The following is a 21,447-nucleotide window of genomic DNA, read 5'->3' as shown; positions in this document are numbered from 1 at the left end:
CGGTTGGTCTTTACCATTCTTTCTTCTGCATGTCCTGGGGTGCAAAAGAAAAGCATACAGCAGGAACACTCAATAAAACTGAATAAAAAGAAAAGCAAGTGACGGTGAGATACGAAGAAGGCAGCTTCGCCAGCGCTTGTGTGTCAGAACCGGGGCGTTAGTATGCATCGTGGTACACTGCAAAGATCATAAATTGCACCGGCTGTTACAGACTGAAATCAAATGTATGTTTTATTCTAAAACAGTAAGACTAAGAACAGTTTACTTCTCAAAATGGAGGGGAGCAGGATCGAACCCGTGACCCCTTGATTCCCAAGCTGGGACTGTATCTATTAAACCACGGAGTCAGTTATAGTAAACTGGTGTCAATGTCGCATGTTAAGGCGGCTTTTTCTTTCTGCAGTTATATGTTTGAATAAAAGTGCAATTGTGTTGTTCTTGTGAAAATGTTTCTTTGCTATTTGGACTTCAGGCTTCATACATTATATAGTTTATGCCTACATTTTGTCATCTACTACTAGAATATAAAAAGTTTCTGTTTTAACAATGTGTTGACACAGATTACTGTAGAAACGGAACAGACATGAAATGCGTGTGTTCCAAACAACGATCTATTATTTCCCTCTAAAACTCCACTTCACTCCCAGATGCTCAATCAAGGCATGAGCTGAGAGAAGTTCGTGCACGTTCTAAATTGGTGGGGGGATGGAATAGCCGGCTTCTCTTTATCAGCACATTTAGAGAACAAAGGACGCTGGCGGAGAGGTGTGAAGGTATTTAAGAAGCAGTTTAAGGTGGGACGGAATTACGAGTTTTTCGTAGGCTCTGGTAATTCTAGTGTTAAACAAAAATATAATTACATTTCAATAAGGAATCCATTCATTCTTTTTGCGAGATCTGGTTTTCTTGCCAACAGGTGTATCGGAAGCAGACACTGCGGCAGCAGAGGCAACAGAGGCAGAAGCACCGTCTGGGGCAGATGGTTTGAAACTCTCTAGAAGTTTGCTAGTGTCCATGTTTGACACGGCCGAGGCCGGAATGTTCAAACCGGCCAGGGCCTTAATAAATTCTTTCCACCCCCTAGGTCTCCTATAGGACGGTATGTTGTGACGGGCGGTTAAGTTCCGCATTAGTTCGACCATATTCGTTCCGGGTAACGGTTCTCCACGAAACACAAACTCTCCCATGCCATTCCAGTAGGTTGTATTAGGGTGATGCAACATTTTCTGTAAAATTATTTCAGTATATGCCGTCTCTTTCTCAAATACTCTATCAACTACTTTATCTTTTCACGACGTATGCCGCAGACCAGTCCGAAGGAAACAAGCCGGTATGTAAACGAAATTTGTCAGGTGTCTGGGCTTTCAGATCCACCAACAGATAACCGTAAGGGTGTCGTGTAGCGTCCTGAAAGGCCTCCAAGAAAAATTTCACCCTACCGGGGTACATTTGACGCGCTAAATTGGTGATTTGCAGCTTATCTCTCGGGTTTTTAAAAAGGGTGATGTAATTGGCATTCAGATTTATCGTTCTACTTTTCTTGCCTTGAAAAAATAAATTTTGAACCAAGTAAATGATGGACAGATTTCTGTGATGAGTATATTTTGTGAAGGCCCTCTCTATCTCTTGGCTATGGTTCGCCTGTTCCATCAAATCGTCGACAATCACCAAGTTAACTCGATCAGGCGGCAGTAGTTCATCTTCGCTTAAGGAAGCAGGTAACCCCTCCAAAAATTTGATTTTGGGAAATCGGGCTAATAGTTCATCGTACAGAGGCTGCCAGCAGCTATAAAACCAGATTATATTGTCAGGGCGACGAGAAAGCACATGTTCTGTGTGTTCCAAAAGCTTGTTCACATAATGTGATTTGCCCAAACAGGAGGGTCCCGAGACTATTTTTGAGAACGGTTGCTGAAGTCTTACATCAAAGCCCTCTTTAGTATCCATAGGGGAGAGATGTGGAATCAAACAAGAGAACCCTTTTGTTGTACACCACTCTGAATCTCTTTCTGAGTGGACGATTTTGCAACATCAGGGTCTTTTTGTTCCTATGAATCTGAGTACCATGAACGGTTATTTCTTTTGTGAGATCGTGTTCTACAAAACTATGCACTAGATCCATTAATGAATATAGGTTTACCTCTTGAACCGTTTGGTGATTGAGAGTAATACCCTTTACTTTCATGCACACCTTGCCTTTGAACGTTTTGTACGCATATGTTTTTGGACCCCCAGAAACAAATACTTCTATGTAGTCATCAGGATCTAGTTCGCTGGTGAGTTCGCCTAAATAGTCACCGAGCGGCGGTGTGTACTGTCCGGGCGAGGCTGCGAAGATAATGGAATCTGTATCATGATAAAGAATCTTTGGCCTTAAACGATCCAGCAATTCATACAATTCTAGCCGGGCATAGGCCGTTGTGAAAGCGGCGATCACCACATTGACGGGCCCGGGTAGAACGTATCTGTTATCTGCATACCTCCACTGCACCTGAGCGATTTCATCGCTGACAAAGCCAAAATAGGAGACCCGATACATGTCTGAGTACAGGTAATCAAAGAATTCTTTGGTGTGTTTAACGAACGTCGTGGTCAGTTGGTTAGGCTTCTGACCGAATTTTCCCCAAAGAAAATTCAGAAATAATTTGGAAATTTGTCTCCTGGTGGGATTGGAGGCTATGTTTTCATGCTCCAATAATATGCCTTCTTTTAAGAAATAGTCGTCAACATAGCGCTGTCGGGATGCTTCGTCCCCAGCCCATGATGGCCAGCCAGAGGCCTCCTGTTTGCCTTTCAGATGAATTTTGATGTAATCGGAAAATAAATCTCCGGCACTCTGCTCGTTGTGCCATATTCATATTCATTCTCATGAATTTTTAAAACTTTGTACCCTTTATCTAAGGCCTTGAGTATTTTGATGCTGCACCAGGTTCCTGTTAAAGACCTTTCCCGATCATTGTGACGGCAAAGACTGGTGGTTGTCTGGGTTTCTGCACACATACTGCACAGAACGAACATCAATTTATTGCAAATTCTTAAAGGGAGAACCGGAAAATACAAATTGCGAGGGGCTAGCATGGTGATTTTAATGAGCCCAAAGTATTGCTTAAGATCGCCAAACTCCTCAAAAACAAAGCTCGGATGGCCGATTGGGTAGGTTTTTGTTTTGTTGACATAGGGGTACAGACTTGTAAAATCGTAATAATGCATTTGCTCGTCGCCTTGAACCTTATCATATACTTTTATAGCGTTGGTGTGCCCTCCATAAAGGGCATCACAGGAATTGATAGGTTCAGGAAACTCAAAGCGTCTTAAGAAATCCTGAAGCTCCGTGTCCTCTTTTTTCATGCGCTCCCATTCATGTTCCCAAATCACTCTCACTGTCAGATTAAAGTTTTCACGCAATTTATTGAGTTTGTCGTCAAACATTTTAAACAATTCTGCTTGGCTTGCGGATTGTAGCACACTGGACATCTGTGATAAAAGCAGCCAGCAAACTCAAAGGCCGTCGGGACATCGTGAACTTCGGCATAACCATCTAGATAAAAGGACCCCATCTTGACTTCACCGTGATTCAGAGCATGTCGAATGTTTATTTTTTCCTTCTCGGAAAGAAACATTAGCCACTGATTAGAAGCATTAGAATAAGCTTTGTGGGTGTTTTTGTAATGATCAGTTGGAATGATTCCAATTGCATTATCAGTTATGCAGTTTTGTCTGTACATGGACAGCCAGAGAGAAGCTAGGGTCATACACTGAAAAGGATCAATATTACCAATCCTGACCACTTCATCTCAAAATTTCATGCACGCCATTCTCAAAATAACCACGTCATTTCGACAATAGTATGCCATTTCTTGTCTAAAGTTGAAGGTACCGCTTTTAATCGAGTCGTACCATGACAAACTCCTCTCTTTCCTGGCTCATCATGTGTTGAATTCCGTAATAGGCTTGGGGTATGGGCCAATGTAATTTTGATTTTCAGTGGTATTAAAGAAATGGGGAAAGTATCCTTTCTGAGCCTGGAATCCCAGGGCTTTGGGCATACTGCTCAATTTCATAGGTAAGAAGTTCAACGAGTCGATAAATCTCAAGTTATAATCTTCTTCTATAAAGCACATTAATTTAAAACCTTGAGATGTAACAAATGGAGTTTGCCCACTCTCAACGAGATATTTCATGAGGAAATATCCGTCATACCCCTTAGAATTGTGAGCTATGAACATGTAATCTTTTTATTTCGGACATCGATATCTGTGAAATAGATTGACCGTTCCAATGCATGCAGTGGATGTAATTTGGGATGTGTGTGCCGTCATCTTGACAGCACTCAAAATCGTAGAACACGTAATTTTCTTGGCTCTGTCTGTGCGTTAAGCTTTGAATAAAACACTGATGATTTTCATCCGACTCTTTCACGACCACCCTACAAACGCAACAGTGTTTGGGTCGACATTTGTGAGGTTTTGACCCGGCTTTCAAGCTGTATCTCTCGTAAGAGAGAGCGCAGACTTTAAAGACGTCGCAGATACTTTCAGACCGACGTGTCTTTTCATTCCATTTCAGTGTTTTGTGGAGTTCAAAGCAAAACCTTGATCGACAGAAACGACGACAGTCAACTGATCGACAGTCTGTAGATAAACAGACGTCACAGTGCTGTTCGCAACGATGACGTGACGGTGAAGAATATCCCGTGTAACAGAAATCGCAGATGTAATCAAATCCCAGAAAACCTTATAGATTCAAAATACCATAATAATGCTCCTGGTGCAAAAATAGGAATGCCGTCTTTGGTTTTCTGCCCCAGGATGCTTCAAATTTTAATAGAGCATTGGTGTTCGGTTCCCTGTACCAGACAATAGTTTTAATTCCTAGTAGCCTTTCAAATTTTTCGACATCTGAAAACGTTACTTTCTGATCCGTTGTTAAACCGACCCTGACATGCAGATGACGAGCCTCTTGTTCACACAATTTCTGATTGTTTCTGAACCTATTGTTTAATACAGCCAGCAAACCCCTGGCAAAACAGCACTGATCATCCCGGTTGAAGGAGATCCATAGGTGCTTCTGTTTCTATTGAACGATTATATCGTTGAAAAGGGTACAGGCTTTACGCCGAGCCCCGCCACCACCAGATGGAACCCTCACCACCTGAACGATTAGCATCAGATTGGAATCAGCTAAAATAGTTGCGTGACTCTGGAGAAGTAATTCAATTTGATTAAAAAAGTCTTCAACAGAAAGCATGCCCGTGGGGTTTAGGGAAAAAACACGTTGTATAATCTCGATATTGTTAAATTTTGGACGCTCCGTTATAGACAAATTATTTAATCGAGAGGTAGAGGGTTGTGGGGAACTTACTGACAGCTCTGGTGACGATGAATTCACCATATGCGAGGTAGATGGCTGTGGAGAGTTGGTTACGAGACTCAAGTTTACCCCGGACGAATTAGTCACTCCTGATCCTGTCTGAGGATGTGGGGAGGAAGTATTCGGCTCTTTTAAGTCATCAACAGGTGAGTGCTGAAGACTGATCTTACTAGGTCCTGAGTTCCCTGAGGTAGAAGGTTGTGGGGATTTTACATGTTAAGGGCAATTGGTTGTTGTGAAGGGCCTGAAGACATTCTGTCCACAGAAGAGGTATTCTTCAAAAGCTCCAACAGAGCGTTAATTACGGCTATTTCATCAGAATTTAGAACCTGAAGCGAAGTATCAATGAGGTCAAAATTGTCGATTGAATGTGTCACTGGGGTTGATGATTGAACAATTTCAGGTGATCGCGGAGGAGTCGGTATTTTAGGGGGTTTTATACAATATTCGAGGTTATCAGACATCACTTTTAATATTCTCAGGTTTTCACTGGACGGCCTTTTTGTACCTTGGCGCCCTCCAGGAGGTTCACGGCCAATGTCTGTATCACTGTCGCTGATGCTGCTGCTGTCGCGGTCGTTGCCACTGCCACTAGACCCGTTTTCAGGCGTGACCTAAATTTAAGCAAAGGTTACAGTTATAAGCACAGAAAATAAAAATTTGCATTCAGTGTTATTTTTAATGAAAAAAGTAATATAAAACCTATCCATTAATTTCACGGTATAAAAAGTATACAAGTGCATTAAATGTAAACTCATGTCGGGTACGGAATTGTACCCAGGAGACTCTAATTCTATAAATTGCTCCAATGCCCAGCGAAGAACGTCGCCCAACTGCACCAGTCTTTCGTGATGTCTCCGGTCATGGTCAGGCCGATGGGAATATCTGGGTGAATAACGATTTCTTCGCTGAGATCCTCACTCAGAGTGTCGGCAAAGTGCCCCGCCTGGGGGTGGAACGCCTGCTAGAATTAGAAGACGGCGCCGATTGCGTTGGAGAATGCCCCCGGCTGCTCTGAGAGGGTGTAGGAGAATGCCCCCGGCTGCTCTGAGAGGGTGCAGGAGAATGCCCCCGGCTGCTCTGAGAGGGTGCAGCAGAATGTTGTTCTCAGAGGGTGCAGGAGAATGCTGAATGCTGCTCTCAGAGGAGGGTGGTGTTTGTGGGGTCTTCCAGTTTTGGTACAGTGCTATATTTTCTGAACCGCCCAGCAATTGCGTTAAAACACCCGGGAAAGTTGAGTCTGAAAATAAAATTATAGCCTTCTCAGTTAAAGGACTCTTTTCACAAAATCTGGAGATAAGTGTGTTCCCCAAAGTTTCATCCATAAACTGAAAAGGACACTTACTGTGAATGTACAAATCAGGGTAATCCCTTTGAGAAACTTTCGTTTTGTACAGAATTTTCGTCTACAAAACAAAATGCATACCTATTTAAAATAACATTTCCCCATTCCAGAGCTTGCAGCGGCTGAAACAAAATGCACGAGCTCTTTAATCAAGCAATCCAGACACACACATATACACAAGCTGATCTACACGTGCTTACAACAACAACAACATTTATTTATATAGCACATTTTCATACAAATAGTAGCTCAAAGTGCTTTACATATTAAAGAATAGAAAAATGAAAGACACAATTATAAAACAAAATAAATCAACATTAACATCGAATAAGAGTAAGGTTCAATGGCCAGGGGGGACAGAAAAAACAAAAAAACTCCAGACGGCTGGAGAAAAATAAAATCTGTGGGGATTCCAGACCATGAGACCGCCCAGTCCCCTCTGGGCATTCTACCTAACATAAATGAAACAGTCCTCTTTGGATTTAGGGTTCTCATGGAAGGGCTTGATGATGATGATGGTCACGTAGACTTCTGCCTTTTAATCCGTCCATCATTGTTAGAGCATCATGAAGCTTTGAGTAGGTGGTGGTGGCGCAGGCCACCACCACAAAGAGACCGGAAAAAGAAACAGAAAAGAGAGTAGGGGTCAGTACAGATTTTAGAGCCACCATGAATAGTTATTTTGAGGAGATTGAACATATAGAGTATCAGGATTAAGTTAAATTACGATTAAAATTAAGTTATAAAAAGGCCATGTTAAAGTACAACTTACGCACGCACACACACACACACACAGCTCAGCCGGTTAATTAATACCGGACGCTTTAATACGCATCACCCATTTTCAGCCCGATAGGCTACTTGTAACTACCCGAAGCACTTTAACAAACCGCACGAGCAATCCCGAAACTAAGTTGGATAAAAATCATTTTCAAAACAGTCGGGTCTCAAGGTATTAAAATATAATCTCATAAATACAGGAACACGTTATAATATTCATTTACCCGATGATTCAACAATACTTTTGATACGTCTAAAATCACCCAGACTTTTGGGGCGCCTAGTATGTATTAAATTACATTTCATTTAGCAAAGCTCATGTGCACCCGAGCGCTAGTAATCACATGAACGATCGCGCGCACACATGTACGCACGTAGGAACGTTGTAAACATTTTATCATTTTAATAAAATTTCCCACCTGTGTCATCAAAATTTATCGGAGAATCTACTTGTATATATACCTAAGAAAAGAAAATAAAGGAATCAGCCGTACATTTTGAAATAACTTTATTGTATTCCTGGACATTTTCCATTACAACCCAGTAATTATACTCAAATATTCACTCACGCACGTCATTCATGCAGTTAGTTAAGACACATTTATAGACTCATCATCCCCTTTCATGAACGGATCAGACCGATAGAAACATGTTATAAGCAGTTTTAGACTTTTATATTGACAAACACTTAAGCGCTTACACATGCTCATGCGCTCCCGAGCTGATACCGACACATGGACGTGCGGACTAAATGCTGATATGCAAGCCATTAACGTATTAAACAAGATATATTTAAAAAAAAAAAAAGGTTTTTACCATTTTGCGAATCGGCAGGTATGAACAGCTCTAAGGAAAATATATATATATATAAGAATTCAGACCTCAGTTTTTTAAAACATGCTCATTTAACGCATATAAGAATCATGAATAGCCTTACCTGGGGGTTCGGTGACGCTGCCGGCTGCAGAATAGGCTGTATGAAGAATAATTAGATTTCATATAGCTGTAGTCATTAAAATTACAATACATTATTCTAATAAATTTGTGATGACAAACCGTATTGGGAGAAATTCATCTTGTTGTTCTAAATGAAGCGTAGAGAAATGGGTTTGAGGTCCGAACGCAGCTTAGTTATATACTCAAAAGAGCAGGATTTTTTGAAATGTGCATGGTGATCTGTAATAACAGATGCTTGCCCATCATTTTAACTGGACACCCTTGTAATTCCAGTTGTCCGTCACAAGGCTGACATCTAAAAATCCTTACATCGAAAAATCCAGAATTTCTTTTAAATAGAATCCATTGTAAGACTTAGATATTTTTAAGCAGTTGTCTTTTAGACACAGGCCATCGGTTGCTGTGAGGTGAAAGGCCATCAACCAGCCTACAGCTGCTGTCTCTGAGATGTGATTTGACACCGATTCCCCACACCCAACTTAGCTTCAGGCGTCTGGAGGTGTTGGGGTGCATTGTGCTTTGGAAAAAGCGGTTTTGCAAAAGAGTATTTTAAAGTTCCTTTCACTAGCCCAAGATATCCGATCTGATTAAGGCAATCAAACTTTTAGAAAAACTAAACGCATTTCTTCATGAGGGGAAGTTTAAAATGGGTGTTATTGGATAGAAGCAGTCTCATTTTAGATCGATTTTAATACAAATTATAATTATATTACTTAATATAGCATTTAGACGTCTCAAACGTGATTTAAAAGGGAACTGCTGCATCATATTTAACTGTGTGATTTTTAAAGGGCATATTTCGAACTAGTTATCTCGTGTTTTACAAATTATCATGAAAGCCTTTATCTTTTAAAGAGCCATGCGTCTTGGGAATGGAAGAAGGGGGGCATTACGCCAAGCTGTTGACAAACATGCGGGCTGGGGAGGAGGGGTTTTTGCAGCTGTGTTAAGACAATCGTGCGCTTCACAACGTCAGCAGGGGCTGACACATTCCATGTCTGCGCTCTGAGCATATGACCTAGCACCGCTCCGGGGTCATACAGGTTGCAGCTTACAGCTATGTGTCTGTTCAGGGCCGCATAGAGCTTTGGCACTGACTGGCTCGCGGGCGCACGCAGGGGCTGCTAAAAGCCGGATTGTGCAAAAGCCGCGGTGCGCGGAGGCGGCCTGACATCTCCTTTCTGTATGCGATGTTGAAGGCTTTTTTCAGAGCCGTGTCTGTCTGTGAGTTGGATGTCAATTGTTGTTCTGTGAAAGGATTTTCACGGAGATGAGAAAAGCTGGACCTGTAAGTGGGCTTAGATAAAATATGAGGGATTTACAAATGATACAACAAAGATTAGATAGATATTTTAAAAATAATTGTTACATAGTGTGGCATCCGGCAGGGGCTGGAGCCCGGCCGGGACACCCAGGAGGACCGGAGGAGGGCTTGTACCTCCACCAGACCGCGTGGGGGCGTCTGCCCTGGTTATGTTGGGGGCCTCGGGTAAAGGGCTTGGAAGCCCAGCCCTGTAGGGACCCGTGGCCACCGCCAGGTGGCGCCCCGGTGCCTGAATATCCCTGGAGCCCAGCACTTCCGCCACACCAGGAAGTGCTGGGGGGAAGACAACAGGGGACACCCGGACTGCTTCCAGGTGCGCAGCCTGCACTTCCGCCACACTGGGGCGTGTTTACGGAGGAGTGCCGGGAAGCAGCTGGAGCCCATCCGGGTTCCTATTTAAGGGGCCGCCTCCCTTCAGTCGATAGCGGAAGTCGGGTGGAAGAGAGACGGAGCTGGAGAGAGGACTGGAGGCGGCCAGGAGAGAGAGGCATTGAGACTGCGAGGCCTGGACATTGTGGAAACGGTGCTGGAGGCACAGGGATTTGTGGTACACGTGACTAATTGTAAATATTGTACAATAAACGGTGTGTGGTGGAGCCAACGATGTCCATCTGTGTGTGTCCGGGTTCAAGTCCACAATGGCACCCAACATGGGGCGATCCGTCTGGTGCAAGACGGGGACCCCCAAATAAATATTTTGTGGACGGTCCGGCGCAGCAGCGAACCCCACACACAGCGGCCCGTGCACAATCCCGCGGGAGCGGTTAACCCCAAAGACCGCTGCTAGACCGCAGAATGGCCATCCCCGGGTGCGAAGGAAGAAGAACGGGCGTCGCCAGAGTGCAGCGGACTCCGAGGGTCGCGCTATCTGGACGGACGGCCAGGCCGGCGTGGCGACAAAGGCCACACCGAGGCAGGGGCCTCGGAGTGACGGGAACCAGGAGGTAAGTGCCCTGCCCTGCAGTAATCGGCCCTTCGGGGGCGGACATACCTTGCTTTTTACAGGGAGGGATGACCCGGATCCGCGTCGGTGGTAGGAGCACGCCGTTCCACGGGCTGTCGCGATGGCGGCAGCGGTGGAGGCTGCGAAATCGGAGCCGCTGCAGCTCGAAAACACGCAACAGTTGCGAGGCTTCCAGGAGGCACGCCACCGCATCCAGAGAATGGGGAGAGAAGATGGCTGCGGGCCGGATTTCCCACCCGCTGACAGGCACGGGATTGGCCAGTGTGTCTTGTGTGCCCGCCAATGACGGTACAGAGGCGGGACCAAGGAATGCCAGTCTTGTGCCGAGAAAAGACCCGATTGGGCCAGAGGGAGTGGCCCACAGGAGGCAGATGACGAGTGTGGCTGATCGACAGTTAAGCCCACCGATGTCTGTCTCCTTGTTTTCGCCAGCGGCTCTACGCGAGCCGGAGGAGTCCCTTCGGCCCGCAGAGTCACCTTTATTGCAGATGCTGGGTGCTCTCGTCGTCCAGCTGGAGCAGCTAAAGGGGAAGGCAGTCGCGACGGGATAGACGCCGTGTGATACGGAGGATCGGCGCGACACTGGAGCCTTTGGCCAACAGAGTAACGTGGGGAAGGTAGGTTTTGCCGTCCCCGTAAAGCATGAGGGGGGATTCCCCGAAAACGGCCGTGACTTTAATAAGGAGGACCGGCAACAAGTAGGCAATTCCCCAACAGCGGACGCGGCGGTGCAGACTGCCTGCGGAGTAAGGAGAGCGAGTCCGCACGGGCTGGCAGGACAGGGGCTGATGAGTGCCCTGGGTCCTAGCGCTCTGCGCTCCAAGCCCGCAGCAGTCTCCTGTCGCTCTGACCATGCTCAGACCCAGACCGTCAGGGTGTCCAAGAGGAGAAGGAGGAACCGAGGGGTGAATGCCGGTTCCACCGATAGGATGGGACGTGCCGCTGGGTGCGCGCGTCCAGTGAAGGGCCGTCCTCTGTGGAGGCAGAGGGAAACCCCTGGGCGGCTGGAGGAACCGCCTGCGAGAGCAGTCCCACCTAAGACGGACGGACGGGCATGGAACCTGCGGCGGAGGAGGCAGACAGGCAAGTCGTGGGCTGTCGGTAGGGGGGGAGAGCACTGCCGGTACGGAGACTGATGGGACGCTCGGGGTGAGTGTCCAGGCAGTGCTTCTGGCCCGCCCTTTTCTCTTTTTACAGGACCGAAGCCCCAGACGAGCGCTGGAGCCAACGTCGCTAGGAACCTGCCCTCCTAGAACGGGCGGCTCTGTGGGAGGACTCCCTGCCGGGAGGCCGATGGTGCCCCAGCTGGCAGGGACGGTGGAGGCGAAAGCGGCGCAGACCAGAGGGCCGCGTTGGCGTCGGAGGGGGTGCCAAAGTAGGGTGTCCCAGGGTGCTGTGATGGACCCTGGGTGCGTAGTAGGACCCACTCCGGGGACGTGCTGCCCTTTTGGGAAGTGCCGCTCGGACCCAAATGTCTTCGCTAGCAGTGGGGCACTGTGGCATCCGGCCGGGGCTGGAGCCCAGCCAGCCGAGGAGGACCAGAGGGGGCACCTCCAGCCCTGGTTATGTTGGGGGCCTTGGGTAAAGGGCTTGGAAGCCCAGCCCTGTAGGGACCCGTGGCCACCGCCCCGGTGCCTGAATATCCCTGGAGCCCAGCACTTCCGCCACACCAGGAAGTGCTGGGGGGAAGACGACCGGGGACACCCGGACGGCTTCCGGGTGCGCAGCCGGCACTTCCGCCACACTGGGTAGAGTGCCGGGAAGCAGCTGGAGCCCATCCGGGTTCCTATTTACAGGGCCGCCTCCCTTCAGTCGATAGCGGAAGTCGGGTGGAAGAGAGATGGAGCTAGAGAGAGGACTGGAGGCGGCCAGGAGAGAAAGGCATTGAGACTGCCAGGCTTGGACATTGGGGAAATGGTGCTGGAGGCACTGGGGTTTGTGGTACATGTGACTAATTGTAAATATTGTACAATAAATGGTGTGTGGTGGAGCCAACGATGTCCGTCTGTGTGTGTCCGGGTTCAAGTCCACAATAGATACAAGGATTCTTACCCAAAGCAATATTGGCAGGAACGCCGACAAGTTAGATCGGTCTGGCCGGAGCATGTGTGTGTATGTCCTCGGAAGAAGTGGCCCAGGAAGTGGAGGGGCCTAGGCAGGCCCTTCACGCCGGGAACATGCCTGAACATGTCTTAGGAAGAGGGGGGCTGGGAAGTGGTTGGGGGGTGGTGATGGGTTCAAGGTGGGCGGGGGCCTAGGCAGACCTTGGGCATGTCTGAACTTGCCCTAGTGAGATGGGGCAGAATAGGTGGCCAAGCAGGGGGTCGGGTGGTTCAAGGGGTGGGGACTTCCATCAAATTGCCCTTGACAGAAAGTATAAGGGGACATCCATCAAAATGCCCTTGACAGAAAGTATGACCAAACAGGTGGTTTGGGGTGTGGGCAAAGAGGGGGGCAAACAGGTGGCCGAACAGGTGGTTGGGGGCGGGGGCAAGGAGTGGGGCGAACAGGTGGTTGGTGGCGGGCGAATAGGTGGCCGAACAGGTGGTTGGGGGCAGGAGCAAGGAGTGGGGCAAACAGGTGGTTGGGGGCGGGGAGCGAACAGGTGGCCGAACAGGTGGTTGGGGGTGGGACTTCCGGTCATAAATCAAAAAGGGATGGGGCTTAAGGTCATAAATCATTTTGATTGACAGCTTGACAGAAGCACCCTGACATATACTACTGTGAAGGTTTACGCTTGTATGTTCTTTGTGTTGAGTTGGTGTATTCTCTGTGCCTGCATAGCTTTCTCTGGGAGTGCTCTTTTGCTGTGTTGTCTTACTGAATGGTTTCTCGATAGATGGATTTTTCCTTGTTGCTGCAGAATCGGATCACCACGGATGTTTTTTCCTTGTTGTCACTGACTCGGTTCACTAATGGAGTCTCCTTAATCTGGAGGCCAGCGGCGTATAGAGCTGAACAGGATTGTGCTGTACTCCCTATTTGATGACGTTTAACACCAGCTAGCATCGTGAGAGGTCAATTGATGTTTGTTTGTCCTGATTAATAAAGTAAACGAGAGTGGGATGTGCTTTTTTTCAGAGTGCATTTCTTTTATGTTTCCTTTGCTGCATTGTTTGCTTTTAAATATAGTGTGTGTGTGTGTTTGTGAATTTCCCCTTGGGATTAATAAAGTATCTATCTATCTATCTATCTATCTATCTATCTATCTATCTATCTATCTATCTATCTTTCTATCTATCTATCTATCTATCTATCTATCTAAACAGCTGTCTTAATGTGTGCTGAATTGAGAAAGAGCAGATAGAAGCCTGAGAGATAAAGGGGGGTTTAACGCGTTAAATAGTAATAATACTAGGTTGAGTCTGAATGTGTTAAAAACAGTTCAGGTGATTTTGTGTATGTGTGCATCTAAAAAAAGTACAGTATAATAGTGTTTGAGAGTGTTTGTGTTAACATATGTGCTGCTGTTTAACACTAGAATTACCAGAGCCTACGAGAAAACTCATAAATCCAGCCCACCTTAAATCCGTTCGCACCTCTCCGTCAGCGTCTTTTGTCCTGTAAATGTGTCGAGAACAGCAAGCAGCCTGCTATCCCATCCCCCTGCCCACCGCCGCAGTTCAATTCACAAAGAAGTTTGTCAGTGCTCAGTGTTTATCTTCGAGTGAAGTGCTGGAGCTTTATAGGGTAAAAAAGTACATCATCATTTGGAATACATACATTTCATGTGTGTTCAGTGTCATCAACAATCTATGTAAAACGTAGTTAAAACAGAAACGTTTTTCATGTTTTAGTAATAATTGACAAAATGTGTAGATATGAAATGTATAATTTGTGAAGCCTGAAATACAAATATGAAATAAACGCTTTCACAAAAGGTATAAGTACAGGTATAACAAAACAAGTGCACTTTTATTCAAGAATATAAATGAAGAAAAAAGAAATCAGGTTACTGTAGGCGGTTATTACGACAGCTTGCGTGGTGCAATGCTAAGAACTGCTGATTCCCAATCAAGAGCTTCTGGGATGGATGCTGGCAGCTTCTCAAGTTTATCGCTTTGAGTAGAGAGCTGCTCTTATTGCTAATATTATACAATAAAAACAAACATTTGATCTGCGTCTGTCACATCCGGTGTAAATGTATAGTACTTGTCAAAGTTAGGGTCTTTTTTTAGTTTTATTCTCTCACTCACGTTCATGCTCCCACAACACCTCCCTGCTAGATTAATAATTTCCATTTGTTTGCGCTAATGCGATCTTTACTATCATTTATTTGAGACTTTCGAATTTTTGTACTTCCATTATCTCTAACCTGTTATGCATGTGTATCGAGCCAATGTTAATGAATTCTTTACGACGTTCTACTTTGTCATCTACTCTTTGTCTTTTATTTCCGGCTTCAGGTGTGGTTAAATCTCTCGGCACAAAGTCTCGTTTCGCAGGGCATGAAACTGTGTCACATCTCTCTTTCCAAGGTTTTTTTGATTATAATAGAGAGAAATAATTAAATAAAACAGTCAATTAAATGGAAGGAGACATTCTTTAAAACAGTAAGGGAGCTACAGATAATTGGTGGCTTCCAGTCTACTGCTTAATTGCTGCTATAAAAAAATAAAAAACAGATTTTGCATTATAAGGTATTTTGATCTATGTATTAACTTCTTTTCTCATCCCTTTCTTGTTTGCATATTTTAAATGTGAAACAGAATGGAATACTAGTGTTTATATAACCACAAAGCAGGAGTATAGCATAGACAAGGTCACTATTTATGTAAAGCAGAATTTAAATGCAAGTCATCTAAAACTAGATGGTGAACCACAGCTTAGTGAGATGTTTGGATTTGAGTAGGCAGCATTAGGGACCAATGAATCATAGTTTGTGTTATAATCCCTGTCACACATGTGCACATGGGAGGCAGCTAAAGGACTTAAATGAGGGTAATTCTGAGCCAGACCAGGATGGGGCAGAGTGCACCGACTCTTTTTGTCGCTTTTCTGCAGACCGTTCTTGGGAAATTTCTCCTGGCCCTGATGACGTCAGTTCTGGTTCTGACTCGTTTGACGTCACTTTCGTATCCGAGACTATGAATGAAGACCCTTCCGGTTCTGGGCCCTGGCCTTCTCCAAGTGGAAGGTTCCCACCTTATTGATGCTTTGTCAGGCCTTTACTGCAGTTTTCTTCGGTTACTGCTTGTTCGTTGGACTTTCTGCCATCGGTTTTGTCTCAGCAAGTGAAACGCATGTCCAGTTGGGTTGAGGTCAGTTAACTGACTTGGCCATTGAAGAATATTCTACTTCTATACCTTGAAAAGCACTCGGTTTGCTGTCACAGTATGTTTAGACTCATTGTTCATATCTACTGTAAAGTGTTGTCCTATCAGTTTCTGAGCAGATCTGAGCAGACAGTATAGCACCCTCTACACTTCACGATTCATCCTGCTACTTCTGCCAGCAGTCATATCATCAATAAACACCAGTGACTAACTTCTGTTCACAGTCATGCATGCCCATGCCATAACACTGCCTCCACAATGTTTCACATATGATGTGGTATGCATTGGATCTTGAGCTGTTTCTTCTCTTCTCCATACTCTTCTCTTTCCAACATTCTTATATATATTGATCTTTGTTTCCTTTGTCCAAAGAAAATTCTTCTAGAACTGGACTGGCTTTTAAAAATGTTTTCTGGCAAGGTCTAATCTGTCCATGCTTACCAGTAGTCTATACTTGAGGTTTACAAGTGTTTTGCACCTTGTGGTAAACCCTCCATCTTTACTTTCATGAATTTTATTTCATGACTTCATTACTTTCTGTGGTTGTCCAGACCTTCTGGTGTCGAGGAGTTCACCAGTGCATTCCTTCTTTGTAAAAATGTACCAAATGGTTGATTTGACCAGCTCTTTGGCCCTCATATTGAGAGTTCAAACTGACAACTTCCAAAATGCAAATTCCACATTTGGAATCAACTCCAGACCTTCTATTTGCATTAATACTTAATGAAATAATGATGGACCTGCTCACACCTGCCTATGGAACAGCCTGTCAGTCAGATGTCCAAATACTTTGTGCCATGGAAATGAGGGTCAGGGGTGCTAAGTCTGTTGTTCCAAAATGGCTCATACAATATTTTTGGTAAACCCCTTAAACTGAAGGTGAAAGTCTATACTTCAACAACAACAATAATAATAATAATAATAATACATTTTATTTATATAGTGCCTTTCCCATGCTCAACTCACATAATGAATACTTTATTTCAAATCCATTGTGGTTGTGTACAGAGCCAAAAGTATGACAATTGTGTCACTGTTCAAATGTTTATTGACCTAACTGTATGCAAATAAAAGAAAACATGCCTAAGGTAAGAACGTACAGTTCAGTTGATAACTGACGTACCGTTGACTTGGACAAGGTGTGTCGACAAAGTTCTGCAAGCACAAGAAGTCAATGAATTAAATAGGAATTCTTCTCAAGGCTGTGCAGTCATATAAAATCATCACTAGTGATTTCTATAGCTTCACTACACCCAGTTTCAAATGAAAGTGTTCTAACTGCAACAGGTCTACAATAGAGCTTTGATTTCTATTTAGAACATTAGAACAATCTAGAAGAGAAAAGGCCATTCAGCCCAACAAACTTGCCAGTCCTATCCATTTATTTCTTCAAAAAAAACATTGTTGAGTTTTGAAAGTCCCTAACGTCTTATTGTCTACCACACTACTTGGTAGCTTATTCCAAGTGTCCATTGTTCTTTGTGTAAAGAAAAATTTCCTAATGTTTATGTGAAATTTACCCTTAACAAGTTTCCAACTGTGCCCCCGTGTTCTTGATGAACTCATTTTAAAATAACAGTCTCGATCCACTGGACTAATTACCTTCATAATTTTAAACACTTCAATTATTTTAATGCAATTTTATAAATAACGTTTATATTAATGGCATTGATTCTGGCAAAGTTAGAAAACTTATGAAATTTGCAGATAACACCAAAATTGGAAGGATGGCGGACACTGAGGAGGTAGCAAAAATAAATCAAAAAGACATAGCATATAGACAAAACTGGAAATGTGCGTATGCACAAAAAATCCAGATGCATAAAACTGTAAGTATGCCAAGTTCTATGCACCTCCCTTTTATAATTTAACTCATTTACACATGCCTAGAGCCCCACCCAACTCAAAAAAGTCAGCAAATCTTACCACTATGCCAAGGAAGCTGTTGTTTTTCCCTTGAACCTTTTGTGAAAGTGTTTAATTGATCTTTGAACTTCATACTTCACACATTATATAGTTTATGCCTACATTTTGTCATTTATTACTAAAATATGAAAAACTTTTCTGTTTTAGCAATGTGTTTACACAGATTATTGTAGAAATGGAACACACTTGAAATGCATGTGTTCCAAATAACAATCTAATATTTCCACTCTAAAACTCCAGCACTTCACTCCCGGATAATCAATCAAGGCATAAGCTGAGGGAACTTTTCACGTTCAGCTTCGGTGAGGGGATGGAATACCAGGCTTCTTGCTGTTTGTCTTTATCGGCACATTTACTGGACAAAAGATACTGACGGAGAGATGTGAATGGATTTAAGGTGGGCCGGATTTACGAGTTTTCTCGTAGGCTCCTGTAATTCTAGTGTTAAACCACATTAACATGTGTGGAGAGACCTGAAGATGGCAGTTTGCAAATACTCCCCATTCAATCTAATTGAGCTGGTGAGGATCAAAGAGGAAGAATGGAATAAACTGCCCAAATCAAGGTGTGCCTTGCTTACCCAAGAAGACTCCACAGTGGTTCCATAGGAACTTCTACAAAGTACTAAATCAGGGGTCTGAATACTTATATGAATGAGATATTTCAGGTTTTGTCATTTAATACATTTGGAAACTCTTCTGAAAACATGTTTTTAACTTTGTCATTATGGGTTGTTGAGTGTGCATTGACTAGCCAAAAATCAAAAAAATATATCTACTTATAATTAAATCTACAACATAATAAAGTGAGCAGAAAGCAAAGCAGTCTGAATACTTTCTATATAAGCTGATCAAAAAAATTAAGGAGACACTTAACTCACACATTGGATCTCGATGAATGAAATATTCAATTGGAAAATCTGTACTGAGTAATACTGCGTAATTCGTTGAGATCAAAAAGATGTAACAACAGTCAATGGAAACCAAAATCACCAACCAATTGAGGGCCGAATTCAACATCCCACTGAAACTTAAAGTCAAAAACTGAAATCCCAGGCTGATCCAACTTTCATCAATGCAACTCCTAATGTGCTCAGTAGTGTGTATGGCCCCCATGTGTCTGTACTATTGCACACACAACAGCATCTGGGCATGCTCCTGATGAGACAGCAGATGGTGTCATGGGGGATCTCCTCCCACACCTGCATCAGGGCATCAGTGACCGCCTGGACTGTCCATGGTACTACTTGGCAGCATTGAATGCATCGATTCATAATGTTCCAGAAGTTCTCAGTTGGATTTAGGCCTGGGTAACCTGCGGACCAGTCAATGGCATCAATGTCTTCATCGTAAAGGAATTGCCTACACATTCTGGCCACATGAAACCAGGCATTGTCTTTCACCAAGTGGAACTCAGGGCCCACTCCACCAGCATAAGGTCTGACAATGACTCAGAGGATTTTTCCTGATACCTAACAGCAGTCATGTATCCCTGTGCAACCCTGCAAGACCATCAGTGATCCACCATCAAACTGGTTGTGCTTTCTGATGTCACAGGCAGCATAACGTTCACCAGGGGGTCTCCAAAATCTTTCACACCTGTCATGTCTGCTCAGTGTGAACCTGCTCTCATCTGTGAAGAGAACGGCTTGCCAATGGCGGAGCTGCCAACAATGGTATTCTCTGGCAAATGTCAATCATGCTGCATGGTGGTGTGCTGTGAACACTGGTCCCACTAGATGATATTAGGCCCTCATGCCACCCACATGGAGTCTGTTTCTGACAGTTTGGTCAGAAACATGCAAACCAATAGCCAACTGAAAGTAAATTTGTAGAGTCCACTTTTCATAAAGGAGCACATACCAGTCCTGCTGCTCAGATGATGCCGTTCTACTGCCCTGCCCACCTCTTCTTGTGTAATGGACAATCTCCAAGTATGTCCTCCATGATCTTGGGACTGTGCTAAGAGACACAGCAAATCTTGTGACAGTACATATGGATATGCCGTTTTGGGGGAGCTGGACTACCTGTGTGTCCTGAATCGGCTGCAGATATCGCCTCCTGCTACCAGTAGTAACCAGCAAAACACAAAAATGAAGAATCAGTCAGGAAGGATAAGGAGAGCGTAATTGTCTGTTGCCACCACCTGCAAAACCATGTCCTTTTTAGGGGGTGTCTTGCTGTTTGTTGCCTCTGCAGTGCACCAGTTGTCACTTTCATTTGCCTCATACTAGGTGACGTTTATTCACAATCGCTTATGCATCTTAACTCGACAGATTGATATTCCTATCAGACTGTGATGATGAGGTTGTCATGAAGTGGCTGAGTTCAAAAAGCACAGCTGCAAAAACACTTCCCATGTTGTCCACTAGATGGGGGGAAAACACCATCCAAATACCCTGACTAGAATCCCAAAGTGCCGAGACAAATCTTAATAAAAATGAAAGATTTATTTTCACAAAAGCCTGTGTAGGCACAAAGCTCTGAAGAGCACAAAGAGTTACCTGAAAGGCAAGCGTAAACACAGAAAATAGAGTCCCAATAGAAAATCCAAAAAATCAAAGTCAAGACGGAGCAGAGGGTAAGAAAAACTCAGTTACACAGTTCCAATACAAAAATCCAAACAGAGAGTCGAAAAACACAGCACAGGTTAGATATCCAGAAAATCAAATGGCAATAGCAAAGACACAGATACTCACAAAAACTCTCCAGCAGTCACCTTATTTCATTTGAGCTCCCTTTGCCAGCCCCTGGTTACATGTGCACCTGAGCCCATATATCTCTATATAAAATATCAGGGGCCTTATGTATAAACGGTGCGTACGCACAGAAATGTTGTGTAAGAACTTTTCCACGTTCAAATCGCAATGTATAAAACCTACACTTGGCGTAAAGCCACGCACTTTTCCACGGTACCTCATACCTTGTCGTACGCAAGTTTTCCGCTCGGTTTTGCAGACTGGCGTCACCCAGCATCAAAGCAGTGCTTCTGTTCCTGTGTGGTTACTCTTTATTTTCCTGACACGGCTTTATAAATACACTGAAACTAACCGCATATTGTTTATTAGCGTAATGCATCTGATTGTAATTAACTTGTAACAATATAATGGTCCAGGGAATAGCCATAGTATTCCAAATACCATAACTGCTTTAGCGTTGTTACTCTCACTGCACCTTCTTTTTCTTTCAGCTGCTCCCATTAGGAGTTGCCACAGCGGATCATCTTTTTCAATATTACTCTTACTGCACAACTCGGAGTATTTATATCACTGTATCTGAGTGTGAATCACAACTCAGCAGCTGATCAGAAAGAGAATTATCGGGATGCAGAATCAAGCACACGCTACCTCAGCCACGGCAAAACGTTTCAAAGCCTTTCCTGTACGGACCTCGCGGTTCAGAAACAGTTTCATCTCAAGAACTATAAACGCACTCAATCAAGTGCTCCTTGTAGAACAATTCGTACTTATAAATACAATTACCTTACTGTAAACTTGCACTACAGT

The sequence above is a fragment of the Polypterus senegalus genome, chromosome 3 (genome assembly GCF_016835505.1).
Source record: "Polypterus senegalus isolate Bchr_013 chromosome 3, ASM1683550v1, whole genome shotgun sequence".
Lineage (NCBI taxonomy): Eukaryota > Metazoa > Chordata > Cladistia > Polypteriformes > Polypteridae > Polypterus > Polypterus senegalus.
This window is presented reverse-complemented; position numbering follows the sequence as displayed.